Here is a 16,833-nt window from a genome sequence, read left to right as displayed (position 1 = left end):
TAAGCAACTTCCTTATGAAACATAGAGAAACTGATAGAAAATATCAAAGAGCTTATAAAAGATACATAGGTTAGAGCGAGACAGTCTAGTCACGATTTCAGGAGAACATAGAAACAGGAAATAATTGAAGAGATATTCCAACAAAACTGGTATAAATATATACTATCATGCAAAATAGATTTGAAAGTAAAAATCATTAACATAAACATCGTTAATAACATACTGATAAAAAGTTTTATTCACCAGAAAGATGTAGTAATCCCACATTTGGTTGAACATGCTTTAAAGGTTGGCTGATAAAAGTGGAAGAAGGAATCAGAAAGGTCATCTTTGTAATGGAGGTTTTTATACACCTCCATCAGTCATTAATAGATTAATAGTTATTAATAGTCATTAATAGATAAATCAGATGGAAAAAATAGTCTGTAAGATTCAAACAACAAAACTCACAAGAGTAACCTAATGATACTATTAACACTGTACCCAATAGAGAAACACGTGGGAAACATTATTTCACAACACAGAGGAAACATTTAAAAAATGATATTTGAGGGGCGCCTGGGTGGCTTAGTCGGTTAAGCATCCGACTTTCGCTTAGGTCATGATCTCGCGGTTCGTGGGTTCGAGCCCCGCGTCGGGCTCTGTGCTGACTGCCAGCTCGGAGCCTGGAGCCTATTTCAAAGTCTGTATCTCCCTCTCTCTCTGACCCTCCCCTGCTCATGCTGTCTCTCTCTCTCTCCTAGAAATAAATAAAAATATTTTAAAAAATGATATTTGAAATAAAACTTTTACATCACAAACAGAAAAAGCAAAGGGCTTTTTAAAAAGAGTTTTTGGAGGTTCTTTACAAAGTGTCAGAAGATATTTTACATTCTATGTAAGTAACAAGCACTTTAATGTCTATTTAAAGTGTTCTTAGGGGCCCCTGGGTGGCTCTGTTGGTTGAGCATCCAACTCTTGAATTCAGCCTAGGTCATGAGTTCGAGCCCCACACTGGGCTCTGCACTGACAGTGAGGAACCTGCTTAGGATTCTCTCTCTGCCCTTCTCTCTGCCCCTTCCCTGCTAACATGTGCACACACTCTCTCTCAAAAAATACAAAGTAAAGTGCTTTTATATATTAATAAGAAAAAGACAATCCAACAGAAAGTGGGCAAAGACTATGAATGTGTAAATGACAAGAGATAAACACCAATGGCCAATAAACACAGGAAAGGCTGCTCAGCCTAACTGGCAATAAGGAAGACAGAGACTCAAAGAAGGAGGTGTCTGTCATATCCATCCCATAGCCCCTCACATCGGGACGCGTTAGTGCATCTGGTAATGGCAAGCCGTGCAGAGAACACGGAGAAGAGGCAGGAGAGAACTGGTGGGAATGTGAACTGGTGCATCCACTTAACTGAACAACTTAATGATAACTCATAACACGTAAGACAGGCTCTCTGAGTTAGACGTTCTCCTTCTTAGGGTCTACCCTGGAGAAATTCTTATACACAGAGACATGTGCGAAGGTAATGGTCTCAGGACTGTTTGTCATTGCGAAAAAAGAGGGAAAGAATGAATTTCTTGTGGTAGGGAAATGAATAAATCATGACTGATTTGGCAGATACAAGGAATAGAGTTCAGTTACGTGCATAAACATGGCTAAAAAAACCCAAAAAACATAATATCAGTAGAGAACAAGTTGCAGAAAGAGGTGCAGAATTTGGTAAGATTCATGCAAGTATGAAGACATAGTGTATATTGTTTATGAATGCACATATGTAGTAAATGTGGAAAACTATGCGCATCTTCCTTTGGGGAAGAGAATGAGGGGGAAAGGTTCTGCTTAGGGTTCTGGCTATTTGTGAATCATTTTCTTCTTATTCTGTTAGAAAGGTGAATTCTGAAGTTAATATGACAAAATGTTAACATCTGTTTTAGTGCTCATGAGAGATCTGTTATATTATTTTCTATCTCTGTTAAGTATGTTGCCTAACATAAAAATTTCAAGACGAAAGGAGACTGAGAAAATGTCTTTAAAAAGTTGCCATTTTCTGGAAATCAAATGAGGGCAAAGTTGTTAGAACAGGCTCATTTTAAAAATGAGGACTGGGAAAAATATTAGATTTGGTAATAACTTTCAAGAGAGCGGCTTCATTAAATGTTGAGTTGGAAGCGAGGTAGCCAGAGGCTCTTTGGAAAGTTGGAAGAAGGTAAAAAGTAGATGGATGGCATAGCACAAAGCATCAGATAGCCAACGGAAGAAGTTTTAGAATAAGAGATCCTTGAATACTTACCAATATGACATTAAATAGGAGAAAGAGTAGGTAAATACCTACATTATATACTATGGCCTTATTAAGCACTGTTAAATCAATTTTAGAGGCTTGGCATTTGTAAGAAAGTGATAGTTGTCTCTGAGAATTCCTTAACATTACCAAAATATCTACAGATAGATGCATATGCAAACAGATTTAGTAATTGATAGACATATTGAGTATGTATGAAGTGGTTTTAAAGAATAGTTTCCATTTCTTATATTATGGATGACATCCAAAATATTCATCTAATCATGCACAAATGCGCTGAATTATTAATTGAAAATGCATTTCCTCTTTAGCCTAAAGAAAAGGACTAAATTAGGATCATGTGTGAAAACTTGTGGGCCCACTATTGCTAAACTTAATGCTCATTTCTTGGGAACATCAAAACAACATTCTGAGTATTTTTAAAAAATCATACAAGTATGAAATACATGTTTTGGAAGCAATAACTACTTTATTTTTAAACGTACGCTTGTGATTTTTAAGATAGTACCATAAAGAGGAGTGACTCTAAAGGCAGATGAAATTTAAAGAAATTTTTTAAATGCATATTTATTTTTGAGAGAGACAGTGTGGGTGGGGGAGGGGCAGAGAGACAGACAGACAGACAGACAGAATCTGAAGCAGATTCCCGGCTCTGAGCTGTCAGCACAGAGCCAGATGCAGGGCTCAAACCGTGAGATCATGACCTGAGCTGAAGTCGGATGCCAGGTGCCTCAGAGGCAGATGTCTATAATAATCAATTATAACTGAGAAATAAGTATTACAACTACTTGCTAACTTCATACACATGACTTACACTTAGGTCCCTATGAGGGCTAGACTTCGACACTGTTACTTTTGCCCATAGGACGGGTGAGTATGTTGGAGATGCTCAGTGGCGATTATCCTCCTAATGGGCAGAATCAGGTGCCACACTGCCATCCTCAATCCCAGGGTGCAGAAGCATGGAGGGAGAGTTAAACTTTGCCTTGCAGAGAAGGCTCACACGCATACCATGAGTACACTTTAAAATCTCAGCATCCTATTTCTTCCAACCAATCCCTACCAAATCAAGGAAAAACAAAACAAAACAAAACAAAACAAAAAACCACAAAAACCCCTTTCAATAGTTCAAGTAACAAAAGTATACTTTTGATAGATCGTAAGATACTTCAACCAGTTTTTTCCAATAGCAATGCTTCTGGCCCTCTCGTTGGAGAGATGTTTTATGATCCCCTTTGAAACTAGTACTTAAATCCCAATTGTAACTTCTCTTAATTTTCTACTCTGGGTTGCCTTCTGACATCCTTGCCTTCCACTTCCTAACCTCAGCGTCCACCCTTTCAGTCCCTTCGGAGTATGTTCTCCTAAGGATGTCCCAAGCATTCAGAACATAGAATTACCAGGCTGTGTATTAGGAATGCAGATTCCACAGCACCATCCTAAAAATTCTGATTTGGAATACGCTTCAGTATAGGATTTTCCATCAATTTGGACTCCCTTTCATCCTTCAGCCCCACCAATATCAGTTCTCCAAACTGGTAATTTCCATGATCTGCCTTCACTTCTCCCTGAGCCGAGCCCTGCATGTTTCCACTACAAATGTGTGTGGTTAGGCCTATGGACATAGGTTGATCCTGTACACGTTCAGTATGTATTGGAGAAATCATCAAGCCACTTTCAGTTATAATTTTCTTATCTGTAATGTAGGTATTCATCTATCATTCATTCATCCATGAATTTAATTGATTATATTTATTTATATTTATAGTATTTGTTGAGTAGATGCTGTTCTAAGTATTGGAAATATAATGAATACCTAAAGGTTCCACAGACCTGACAATTTCATTAAATATTAGTCTATAACGAATATAGTTGTTGAGAAGATTTAATGAAAGCATTATAGTACCTAAAGCATATACCCGTGTTTAAGTGCAAGGCAAGGTTTTTAAGCTCTGTGCATAACACACTTATTTAGTCCTTATAGCAATAGTATGTGGCAGGTACTATTACTATTCTCATTTTATATATAATGAAACTGGGCCACAGGAAGTTTAAGTATTTACTTCAAGGTCACTAAGTTAGTAAATGTTAACACTGGGATTTTTAACCCAGGTCATCGGGGTCTGCAACCCATCCTCTTAATCTCTGATGTAACGCTACCTCTCTCTGAGACATTTAACCTATCAAAGTCTTCATGTACGTATCCGATTTATGAAGAAGTCAACCTAAACTACAGAAATGTCTTCAAGCCTAAGTCTGTAACTTGATCTGACACTAAGGTATTTCAAGAAAGAATGTGTCAACAAGCAGGAATAGTCTCAATGACTATTATGCAAAGAGCACCTTCCTGACGGCAAAAGTTGGCAAGATCTATGTAGTATTTCCAGAGAAGAAACCTAATGTGACAACAGGTATTGAATATTTACCACTTCGTCACTGTGCTAATTGCGTTTCACAGATTGCCCTGATTCATCTTGACGATCATGTACAAAGTATGTGATACATCTATTTTACAAGATGAAGAAACTGGTGTTAGTACAAGGTGAATCACTAGTTCAAGGTCTTACAATCAGCAAGCATTTCCAACTCAATTGTTGTACCCCAGAACACACCTTCCTCATGGCTACCAAGCATCATTTTTTAAATACCAGCTGCTGCATTGATTCTGCAGGCTACTAAACTTCTGGTTACCTACACTCGTATTTTTCTCCTAAGTAGCATCAGGGCTGGGGAGAATATACTTTGAGACCATGTAGTGAAATGTTAGTTTATAATGTGCTTTTCTCAGAGATGCCTCCAGTGGCCACACCAGCTAAATCAGTTCCTCTACTATTTGCAGAATTCTTTTTATAGTTATTATTTTAATGTTACTGTCCTCTGCTAGGCTCTAAGATATGAGGTTCACAATGTACCTCTTTCAGTTTTCAGTGCGTGCCCAGTGCTTGGTGCAGTTCCTGGTATGTGAAGGCTTGCTTCTGTGTTCACTTTATGTACATTTCTTTTCTTTTCTTTTCTTTTTTTTTATAAGTTGATTTATTCACTTTGAGTGGGGAGAGAGAGTGAGCACAAGAAGGGGAGGGGCAGAGAGACATACATATGGAGAGAGAATCCCAAGCAGGCTCTGTGCTGTAAGCGCAGAGCCCAGTGCAGGGCTTGAACTTACAAATTGTGAGATCATGACCTGAGCCAAATCCAAGAGTCAGACGCTTAAGCGGCTGAGTCACCCAGATGCCCCTATGTACATTTCTAATCCTGTGCCTGGTTTCTGAGGTTCTCTGATAAAGGCAAAAATGCAGACAGATGGCTCTTAAGCACTGGAAAAGGATACCACTACTGTGAATTAAACAGCAAAGGGAGAAAGTGGGCTAAAAATTAGAATAGCGGGGTTGCTTATAACATTCCTCACTTCATTAATGCATTTTCTTTTTCATTTACATTACTCGGATCTCGGGAGCCTGTTTAGTTCGATTCATCCCCGGGAGACCAAGCAAATGGCCCATCACTGTATGCATTCACTGAGGTGAGATAGCCTGAGCGGGCAGCCAGCAACAGACTGAACATGAACTTGGGGCACCAGCAACATAGAGGCACTGAACGTCATTTCTTTTCCAAGCAAGGCAACACAAGTCGTTTTTATGGGAAGTATCACAACTTCGTTGAATTTCATTACAAGTAACTTGTTTTTAATATTATTTTGATTTTTATTTATGCATGGGGGTGGAGGCATAATCGATTCAGTTCTCAGTGCTGCTGAAGTTCTCTCTCTGGCCCTGAGCTCCTGAGAGCATGCCGGCTCTCCTCGTACATCACATGGCACACCTGCCTTCTCGCACATCATTAATACTAGTTTATTTTGTTCTGGGTCATTTGTATTTTGTGTCTGAGAGAGAGGTGGCCCAGCTCTTTGACAAGTGAACCCTTCCCCCTGGATACTGCCTTCAGTATGTGGATGACTTTAATGCATCATCATCCTGCACTTGAATTCCAACCACAGATGCTCTCTCCTCTGCTTCCTCCTCCATCTACTGGTCTTCCTTCCAAACTTGCGGACAGGCTGTGCTTCCTGCTTCCTCGGCCCCTAGTGGAACTCTGGCTCTGACAGCCAAGCTGTCAAGCAGCCCCAGCACCCCTTTTTGTTGAGTGTGGGCTCAGGCCTGGCTTACAGCCTCTGTCTTACGTGTATTTTTTCTTCCATTAATTCAGTAATCAGCTTACTCATCTTCCCAGTCATTGTTTAAACAGCTAACATTGTCTTCCATGCTTAGGAGGTGTTATTCATATTCAGTGAATGGAATTAAATCATTTCACCAATTTTTACATTTTGGATTGAGTGAATTATTATATGACATTTCAGAGTACCTACTTGGAAGTTATCTTAAAGTACCTTAAAATGAGAACACCTGTGACCAGAACCTATTTGAATTAAATGAAAAGATTGAAAAAAAAAAGTCAAATCCAAATTTTGAGCATTGAAGAATTATTGTGTCCTTCAACCTCTGAAGTTGTATCTCCATATTTTATATATTCCAAGTTTTTTGTACTTTCATGTCTCTAAGGAGATATATATTTACCAACTTTTCAGCATAAGGACAATCCTATAATTCAGAAATTCCTCAGAGTGAGTGATTTTGGTGAGTCTTAAATCTCTCCTACCTTTTCCCCCCCTATACAAAGAGGTTCAGGAAATACTTTTTTAATGAATAAACTTTTACCTTTTATTTTATTTTCATCTTCACCTCCCCTCAATTTATTGTTACTAATAGCAAAATCCACCTTTTTAAATGAACACTTTTATGAATATTGACAGACTTACACAGTCATGTAAGTGCCATCACCAATCAAGACAATATTTTCGTCAGCCAAAAAAGCTCCCTCATGCCCCATTTGTTCCTTTCTCCTTCCACCAGCCAGCGGCAGCCCTGATGTGAAAATATGAATGCCTTTTTCTTCCTAAAGTACTTTTGGGAATGTTTTGACTTAAGATATAAGTATCCCTGGTAAATCAGGTGTTGAGTTGACATAATTTTAATACCTTTAAAAGGTACTTGCTAGCCTTGTGCTGCGACAAAGATACTTTGGGGGAATAGTTTAAATCAGTAATAGGAAATACAGTTGCCTCTGTAATTATGTAATATAACAGTCTGTGGATGAGAAAGTGCCTTTTTTATGACATCAAGCTTTGTGACTCACAGGGTAGGGAGGGAAAAAATGTTTTTAATGCCTGGATGTTTTTCTCTCCTCGTTATCCGCCTTCTTCTTTTGGGCAAGGCTGGGGGTAAGGGGCAATCAGGTGGTTTGAGATCAGATATGGGTTTTTTTTAATCTAAATAAAGTGTTTACTTGGTTTGAAGTGATATAGTAGCTATTGTATTATACATATTAATAAATTAATGTGCCCGACCAATGAAAATCACAGGACATGCCAAATTATACCAAGGATTGAAGAGCCACTTTCCATGCTAAACTGTACGTAAATTGAATTCTGACTAAGGGCACTGTTCGTTCTCCAGTGATGGGTATGTGATGAAGGAGATGCCCACTGGCGTGTTGGGAGGACCGAATTCATTGCAGAAGAAGACTCCCTTGGGGTGCCAGGCCTCCTCTGTGCCTGCATCTTTGGAAGCTGACATAGGCCATGTAGAGAAGAGATCATTATGTTTATAGTAGAAGGTCTGTCTCATTCTTGCCAAGGCTAATGGGATTTGGGGCAAAATAAGCCAGTTTTATCAATGTCCATTCTGTGTTATCCAAATTAGAACTCGGAGAAATAAAGGCTGCAGTCGGACAGTGGTAACAACTAGCAAATCAAAGTTCATATCATAGTTGATTCAACTATAGTAGACACCTTTGAATATGCTCCTTTTTAATTGACAGTTTCCTATGATTTATGTGGCCAGATTTGTCCTGTTCTCCATCTCTACCTGACAGGGCTCAGTCATCACTCTTTGCTGCATGTCTCACTTCTTGTACCTATATTTGGCCTTCTCTTCTTTCTCTGTAGTCTTACCTTAGTTTAGGCAGCTTTTTGTTTTCCAATTTCTATGTAAAAAAGTCAGTGTCTCCTGCCAACACTTTAAATAACTAGATCTTCAGTATCTTCTACCTTCTTAATCAATTTCTACATCTAGATCTTTGCAAGTACTTCTAATTCAACATCCTCCTCAAAAATCTTCCTCTGTCCCATCCATTAGCTACTTAGTACACAGATGTTCAGTTGAATTGAACTGTCATTGTTCATGGTGAGGAGAAAAACAGAATGTGGGTTTTGATTTGGGCCTTGCTGGATAAGCACAGTTGAGAGAAATTAAGAAGGAAAAGATCATCTACATGTCGAGGACACCATGAAGTACAAAACCAAGTTTAAACATTTTTGTTCCTTGGGGTTGAGACTAGCCTGTCTCCTAGAAAGATATTAGTTGGAAATAAAGTTGAGGAGTAAGGGGTGGAACAAAATTGTGGCAGAATTTGAAAGCAGAGAAATTTGAACTTGATTTTTTTTTGAAATTGAGATCCACTAATTATTTCGGAGTAGGGCAAATGGGCATTTGTTGGTTCTTACCTGACCTTTGTTTTTTGCTCCACTTTTTTCCTAGGGTTTTCAGAATTTCATTCTGGTATCCGTTGACCTCTCCTCAATTGACCGTATGTGTCAGCAGAAGAGAATTCAGCCTTAGCATCAAGGGTGAGGATGTGGCCTGAATATCTCCAATCAGAATGAATCTCAGGAATCTTGTTCAGAAACATTCCCTTGTGGTGAGTAGAACTGACATCCACGTTTGCTACTCCATGATGTGACTGTGCAGGGAGCCGGCCAGGAAACAAAGCTCAGACGAGCTAGAATGATCTTCATGTCCCAGCTAGAGAAAACTTCCGAAATGTGTAAAGGTATCCTAAAAATTGAAAGAAAGCTTTTGGAAAATACTCCTGTAAAAATCACTTACGTTAGTGATTACTAATGTAAATCACTTCGTGTTGGAGAAACACAAGAATATATATGCATTACATCATATTTGGGGAAAATACAAAAGTACTAGCTCTGATGATGTGTTCAGAAAATTAATATATTGACTCAACGAATTCAGTTGCTTCCAATGCTTTTATAACTATTAGTACTAATGGAACTGAAAGGACTAAAGTTTATCTCCATTTCTATTTTTGTGTGTTTGGCACTGAATTTTTTAAAGATGTTATTTGGGGGGTGAGTTTTAGGTTCACAAAAAAATTGAGAGGAAGGTTCAGGAATTTCCTCTGGATACTGTGCTCCAACTCATGCATGGCCTTTCCCGTTATCAGCATTGCTTAGCAGAATAGTACATCAGTTACCAAGAATGAACCTATATGACATGTCAGAATCACTCAAGCTCAGTAGTTTACCTTAGAGCTCATGCTTGATAGTGTGTATTCTACAGGTTTGGACAAATATATAATGACATATATTCATCATTATAATGCCACACAGAGTGAGTTCACTACCCTAACAATTCTCAGTGCTACACTTATCCATCCCTGCATCCCATCTGGACCCCTAGTAATCAGTGATCTTCTTACTGTCTCCATAGTTTTGTCTTTCCCAGAATATCATATAGTTGGAATCATATGGTATCTAGCTTTCTCAGATTGGGTTATTTTACTTAGTTAAAATATATGCGTTCAAGTTTCCTCCTTTTTTCTAAGGCTTAATAGCTATTTTTTTAAAAGCACTGAATAATACTCCCATCATCCAGATGGATCACAGTTTATTTACCCATCACCTACTGAAGGACATCTTGGCTGCTTCCAAGTTTTGGCAATTATGAATCCATAACATCCATGAACAGGTATTTATGTGGACATAAGTTTTTCAACTTTCTGGGTAAATATCAAGAAGTGCAATTCCTGGATCATAGGTTAAGAGTATGTTTAGTTTGATAAGAAACCCCCAGATTTCTTGTCTTCCACAATGGCTGTACCATTTTGCATTCCCACCAGCAGTGTTTGAGAGTTCCCTCACCAGCATTTGGTGTTGTCAGTGTTCTGGATTCGGGCCATTCTCATGGGTATGTGGTGGTATCCCATTGTTTTAATTTGCATTCCCCTGAAGACATATGGCCTGGAGCAATTTCTCATGTGCTTATTTAACAACTCTAGATCTTTGGTGAGAAGCGTCTTTTAGGGTTTTTGGCTCATTTTTTAAAAAATCACATTATTTGTTTTCTTATTGTTGAGTTTTGTAAGTTCTTTGTATATTTTGGTTAGTCCTTTATCAGACGAGTCTTGCAAATATTTTCTCTCAGTCTGTTGTCCTTTTCTTCATATTGTCTTTACAGAGTTTTTAATTTTAATGAAATCCAACTTATCAATTGTTTCTTCATGGATCATGCGCCTTTGGTGTTCTACCTAAAAAGTAATCAGCACACCCAACATCACCTAGATTTTCTCGGGGTGCCTGGGAGGCTCAGTCGGTTAAACGTCCGACTTTGGCTCAGGTCTTGATCTCATGGTTTGTGAGTTTAAGCCTTGTTGAGGGCTCTGAGCAGACAGCTCAGAGCCTGGAGCCTGCTTCAGATTCTGTGTCTCCCTCTCTCTCTGACCCTCCTTCACTAATATTCTGTCTCTCTCTCAAAAATAAATAAAACATTAAAAAAATTAGATTTTCTCTTATGTTATCTTCTAGGAATTTTATAGTCTTACACTTTACATTTAGGTACATCATCCATTTGGAGTTAAATTTTGTCAAGTGTGTAAGGCTTGTGTCTTTTTTTTTTTTTTTTGCATGTGGATGTCTGTTTCTAGCACCACTTATTGAAAAACCATCTTGGCTCCACTGTGTTGCCTTTTCTCCTTTGTCAGACAAGTTGATGTATTTATGAAGGTCTATTCTTGGCCCTTTCCTTATTCTATTCTATTGATCTAATTGAATGTTCTTTTCCCAATCTCATCCTGTCATGATTACTGTAGCTTTATAGTAAGTCTTAAAGTCAAGTAGTCTTTCAACTTTGTTCTTCTCCTTTAATAGCATGTCAGCTATAGTGTGTATTTTCCTTCTCCAAATAAACGTTAGAATCAATTTGTTGATATCTCTAAAAAAACTTTTTGGGATTTTTGTTGAGATTAAATGCAATTTATAGATCAAAATGAGAAACACTGACATCTTGACAATATATTCTCTTCCTACCCTAGAACATGGAATATGTTCATTTATTTAGTTCTTTGATTTTATTAGTCAGGGTTTTATAGGTTTCCTTATATAGATCTTGTATATACTTTGTTAGATTTATACCCAAGTATTTAATATTGCTAATATAAATGATGTTGCGTTTTTAATTTCAAATTCTATTCATTGTTGGTATATAGAAAAGCCATTAACTTTTGTATATTCACCTTATGTCCTGCAACTTCTCCATAATCACTTCTTAGTTTCAGAATATTTGTGATGTCATTGTTGTTGATGCTTTTGGATTTTCTACCTAGGTTATCACACCATCTGCAAACAAAGACAGTTTTATGTCTTCTTACCAAATCTGTGTACCTTTTACTTTGTTTTCTTGCCTTCTTGCATCAGCAAGGACTTCCATTACAATATTAAAAACCCATGTAAGAGGGGACATTCTAAGATTGTACCTGAAAATTTCAGAGGTTTATACCATCTAGTATGATGTTAGCTATTAGGCGTTTTAATTTTGTTGAAGAGAAAGTGAGAGTGAAAGCTGGTAGAATGGCAGAGGGTGAAAGAGAAGGAGTCTCAAGCAGGCTCCATGCTCAGTGCAGAGCCTGACATGGGGCTCAGTCTCACGCCCCCGGGATCATGACCTGAGCTGAAATCAAGAGTTGGACACTCAGCCTACTTAGCCCCCAGGTGCCCCAGGCTTTTCCAAAAAAGGTAGCCTTTCTCAAGTTGAGAAGGTGCCCTTCTAATCCTAGTTTTCTGAAAATTTTCATCATGAATGGGTGTTAGGTTTTATCAACTGCTCTTTCTGCATCTATTGATCTGACCATGTGATTTTCTGTGTTAGTCTGTTGATGTGATGCGCTGCATTAGGTTTTCAAATGCTGAACCAGACTTTCTAGGATAAATCCCACTTGGTCATGGTATATAATTCTTTTTCTATTTTTTGGATTTAAAACTTTATAATAAGCTGATGTTCACACACACAGATACACTTTTTTCTCCTTCTAGAGGAGGGTTGTTAAACATTCACTAGCACACCACTAGCGACAACTTTCTACTGTACTTCTTACTTGATTCATTGAAGGCTTAGTTAAAAAGAATATAATTTTCAACAAAACTCGGATGTTCAGTCAGAATGAGAAGGCAGGCATACAAGCTTAGAATGCTTTGGGTCACTCTCCTATGAAAATGCTCAACTATTTTTTCTTTTCTCTCTTTTTTAGAGCTTCAACTCTTCTCCTTGACTTATAGGAACAGTAGTAAATTGCTATCATAGAGCACTGTACGAGATCAGCCTTTCTACTGAGCAGCTAGGAAAAATTGCCTTTGGTCGTAAAGGCTAGGTTATGGCTGACTAAATATTTCATGAAGAACTTTTGTTAACAATTGGTAATGCATTTTCCAACTTGGAAGAAGTCCAAAAGATACAAACTTTCTTTTACTTTTCTGCTTTGTCTCTTGTTTCCTCATACTTTATAGCATTATTTCCTCCAGGGTAATTCTGCCACCTGCAGGAAATGAGTAGACAACTTCCCACTATAAACTCAAGCTTTTAAATAGTGTTTTTTTTTTTTTTTTTTTTTTGAGAGACACAAGTTCTTAGTAGTGCCCTGAGGTCAATGTGATTTTCATAGAACAGTATCACATGTATTATTATAGGAGTTAACACATATCTCATATCTCAGGATAAGAGATTGGTGTCATTTCTCCCTTTAGGTTTATGAAGCTTGTACTCCATTTCTCCCCCAGCAAACTAATTCAGTGCTGTGTACATTTTAGTGTGTAATGTGCTGCAAAAGAAAAGCTCTTGATGGTACTTCCTTTCCATTTCCAAACATCTCTATTTTTTTTTTTTTATTTTAGAGGATGGGGGAGAATGATAGAAATAGAGAGAGAGAGAGAGAGAGAGATTGAGGATCTCAAGCAGACTCTATGCTCAGTATGGAGTCTGACACAGGGCTCGATCCCGCGACCCTGAGATCATGACCTGAGTTGAAATCAAGAGCTGGACACTCAATTGCCTGAGGCACTCTGGTGCCCCCTAAACATCTCTGTTTTATAGAGAAAAGCTTTGAAAGTGTCCTGCACCTATGTTCTTGTAGAAAAATGTAGCATGAGTATCTCCCCCTTTAATCATTCATTCTTTCGTTCTATTTCCGTTTGGATGAATAGATCCAGTCCATGTGTGTCAATTTTGTTTCAAATGCTTCTATGACAGTGTTTAGAAAATGTGGTAGAGGGGTGCCCGGGTAGCTCAGTCGATTAAGTGTCTGACTCTTGATCTCGGCTCAGGTCATGATCTCACAGTTTGTGAGTTCGAGCCCCATGTCAGGTTCTGTGCTGACCGTGTGGAACCTGCTTCGGATTCTGTCCCTCTTCCCCTCCCCAGCTTGTGCTCTCCTCTCTCTCTCTCTCTCTCTCAAAATAAATAAATACACTTAAAATTTTTTAAAATATGTGGTAGAATCCATTTTACTTTGGTTCTGCTCTGGCAGCAAAAGGTCATTGAAAGAGGATTTCATGGGCCTGATGATGCAGCTACTTCCGTGGGGCACTGGTCCCCCTCTCCTTTCCAGGGCAGAGACTGAAAACAGCTGGCCCCCAGCTTCCCTGAGCTGCTCGCTAGCTTGACAGACCAGGACGTCAGACACCATTTGTTGTTTTTCATGGTGGAGGCAAGGTGATTAAAACAAGATAAACATGCCAGAAGAAGAAAGAAGGAAAATACCTCAGAATAATTTGGGTGTGGAAAAAAAGTCCCCTTTGAACTTCCTAAAGAAAGACTCAGGGGACTATGTATAATGGGGATGAGTCTCTGTGGTTAATATTAGGAAGAAGGTCATGTTACAAGGGAGGAAATATAAGGAGAATACACATCTCTGAGGAATTATAAGAGAATATGGAGAATTTCATCTTTATGCAGAATTACAGCACATCGTTTTTCACATTCATCGTGTCCCAAAGAATTTTTTTCTGCCATGGCTGGTATGCCTTGTTTATTTATTTATTTATTTTTTAGCTGATTTATGCTTACTTAGAAAATCCTCTTCCTCTTGCCACTGATTTTCCCTCTTAAATTTAGAGATGTCATTCTTTATCCAAAGTGAATAGATCACAAGCCTCTTTAATAATAGATGTCTGAAGAATATTTCTTTAAGCTTTTAACTTTTAATTGGTTTTACAGTTAAAGAAATATTCACAGATAACACCAAGTTCCTGTACACCCCTCACCAGCTTTGTCTTTGTTAACATCTTATGCCCCACGGCACATTTGTCACACTAAGGCACTGACACTGATATATTATTTTTAACTAAACTTCAGACATTAGTAGGGTTTCATAAGCCTCTCCACTAACATCGTCTTTCTGCTCCAAGATCTAATGTTGGCTACTATATTCCATTTAGTCCTTTCTGGTCCGTGACAATTTCTCAGTGTTTTTGTAGTTTTCTTGTGGAGGACTGACCAGGTGCCCTGAAGAATGCCCTCATTCTGGTTTTATCTGATGCTATCTCATGGTGAGGCTGGGCTTAAAGAATTTGCAGAAGGATATCTATAGCAGGCGATATGCCCTTCTCCTCACATCATATCAGGGGTAGATGATACTCACACGACATGAGTGGGGCTGTTTACTTTCATCATTTGGTTAAGCCAGTGTTTGCTAGATTTCCCCACTCTTTTTTTTCTTTCCCATACTCTATTCTTGGAAAGGGGGTCACTAAGTTCAACCTATTCTGGAGTGAGATTGTGGGGGGGGCGGTAAGCTCTACCTCTTGGCGGGGTAAAGAGTCTTTTACTCGTTCTATGACTGTATTCGAGGTCAATAAAACATGGGATCAGTTTAATTGACAAGTTGGGCAGTTCAATGAATTCTATGTCTATTCACATTCACAAATTTCAGAAATATAAGGATTTGCATCTAATTTTCTGAAGCTGTTGAAATGCCGTTTCTTAACACTGTCTAAAATCAGTTCCCTGGTGGGATGGCCAGGGATTCCAGAGCAAACTCACCTGGCAAGCCCGTGGCATCGTCTAAAGAAGTGAGTCCTGTGTCAAATGATGAAAGTTAAAAGGCATGTTTCCAACTATTCAGGTTTTCCCACATTGCTCCATCCAGATTTTAAGCCCAGATATGCCCAGTTTCACCCTCGAGTAGTACAGGCCTTCGTAGATTTCTGTGTGAATGAATTCCAACGTGTGGTGCAAAGAAGCCTCCTGAGACAGAGGCTCACCTCCACCTGGAGTCAGCAAATGTCTGTGCTCTAGGTGTGTCTGTGACAGCTTTGCCAGAACAGTGTTTTTTTAAAGGCATTCTGACTTTTGTTTCTGATTTTTTCAAAGCCATGGTGATCTGAAATAATAACTGGAGTTAGTAGTCACAGATTCAATCATATATTAACCGGTGAGACTGTGTCAATTACCTAGTTTATTGAGCTCCGGAACAAGAGTTCAGAATTTTTTTCGACCCTGAGGATCCTTCTGATTTTCCTTTCATTTCTTCCAGATAATTATGAGCTGATGAACACCATGACAAATCAGATAAAACTAACCCATCAGGTGTCCCCTTCTCCATTCCCTGTTATCAAGCTAGACAAATGTTATGCATCTTTATAAGACCCTGTGATAGGCATTTTTGAGTTAGCCTCATTCCTAACTTCATTTAATACACCAGTACTCTTTTTTTTTCTCTTTTTTACACACTTCTAATTTATATTAATTTCAAGAATTTTATGTATCACTCTAAATCCTTTGGAAAGAAGATGAAGCAAAACTACCGACCAAAAATCAAAAACTGTGGGGGATACTCACGAGAGGATCAGGCATTCAGGTGGAGCTCGTGGGGTACTTGGAGATCTGTTATTCATAGCCCAACATGCTCAGGTATAAGCTTACAGCTTCTTGGTCGCTTTTTGCTGGAAGCCTGATACCACACAGAGTAGAGGTCAACTGCTGACTTAGACCAGAAGTCCCAAGCTGGGAGGGCTTTTATTTTTTTAAACGAATGTCTTCCAGATGACACTGTCCTACCCTTCCGTGCAGAGCTAGAACACAAACAAAATGTGTATCGTAAGGGTCATGTGGTAGAGAGGGACTGGGCATAATCTGATTCATCATTTGGCTGTGAAGCCCACTTTGTTCAGCTCCCCACTCTGGAACAAGGACAGACTCTTAGCCCAGGGCCAGGATGAAGGGTCCAGCCCTATCACTTTCCCTGGCTTGGGTCAGAGAAGCTGCAGACACGGCCAATGGAATGATTCCTCCCATGTCCCCAGGGATCCAGTTTTCTCAGCTGCAGATCCACCAAGGGCATGAAAAAGGGAAGAAAGCAAAAAAAGAAATCGTCTCTGCTAATTCAATTGTGGGTTTCCTTGGATCAAAGACAAACTACTATAGCAT

At 38.8% G+C, this 16,833-nt stretch overlaps 1 long non-coding RNA gene across 3 annotated transcripts in view; it reads right to left on the bottom strand.

Moving 5' to 3' along the window:
• The window catches only part of LOC144224303 (uncharacterized), a 59,900-nt gene extending 43,546 nt beyond the window's left edge, over positions 1-16,354 (bottom strand). Inside the window, exons 1-2 of one of the 3 annotated variants that reach the window (XR_013333012.1) lie at positions 16,246-16,354; positions 8,850-9,180 (exon numbers count right to left, since the gene is read on the bottom strand). This is a non-coding gene — a long non-coding RNA (uncharacterized LOC144224303). Of the gene's footprint in view, positions 1-8,849; positions 9,181-11,650; positions 11,748-15,447; positions 15,590-16,245 lie in introns of those variants that run through there. The other 2 variants (XR_013333010.1, XR_013333011.1) reach the window with 2 other exon arrangements.
• Positions 16,355-16,833: the final 479 nt, after the last annotated feature.

This window comes from Crocuta crocuta, unplaced genomic scaffold, assembly GCF_008692635.1.
Source record: "Crocuta crocuta isolate KB4526 unplaced genomic scaffold, BGI_CrCroc_1.0 scaffold2, whole genome shotgun sequence".
In the NCBI taxonomy this organism is placed as follows: domain Eukaryota; kingdom Metazoa; phylum Chordata; class Mammalia; order Carnivora; family Hyaenidae; genus Crocuta; species Crocuta crocuta.
Note: the sequence above shows the minus strand (reverse complement) of the source record. Positions and strands in the feature narration are given on the sequence as shown.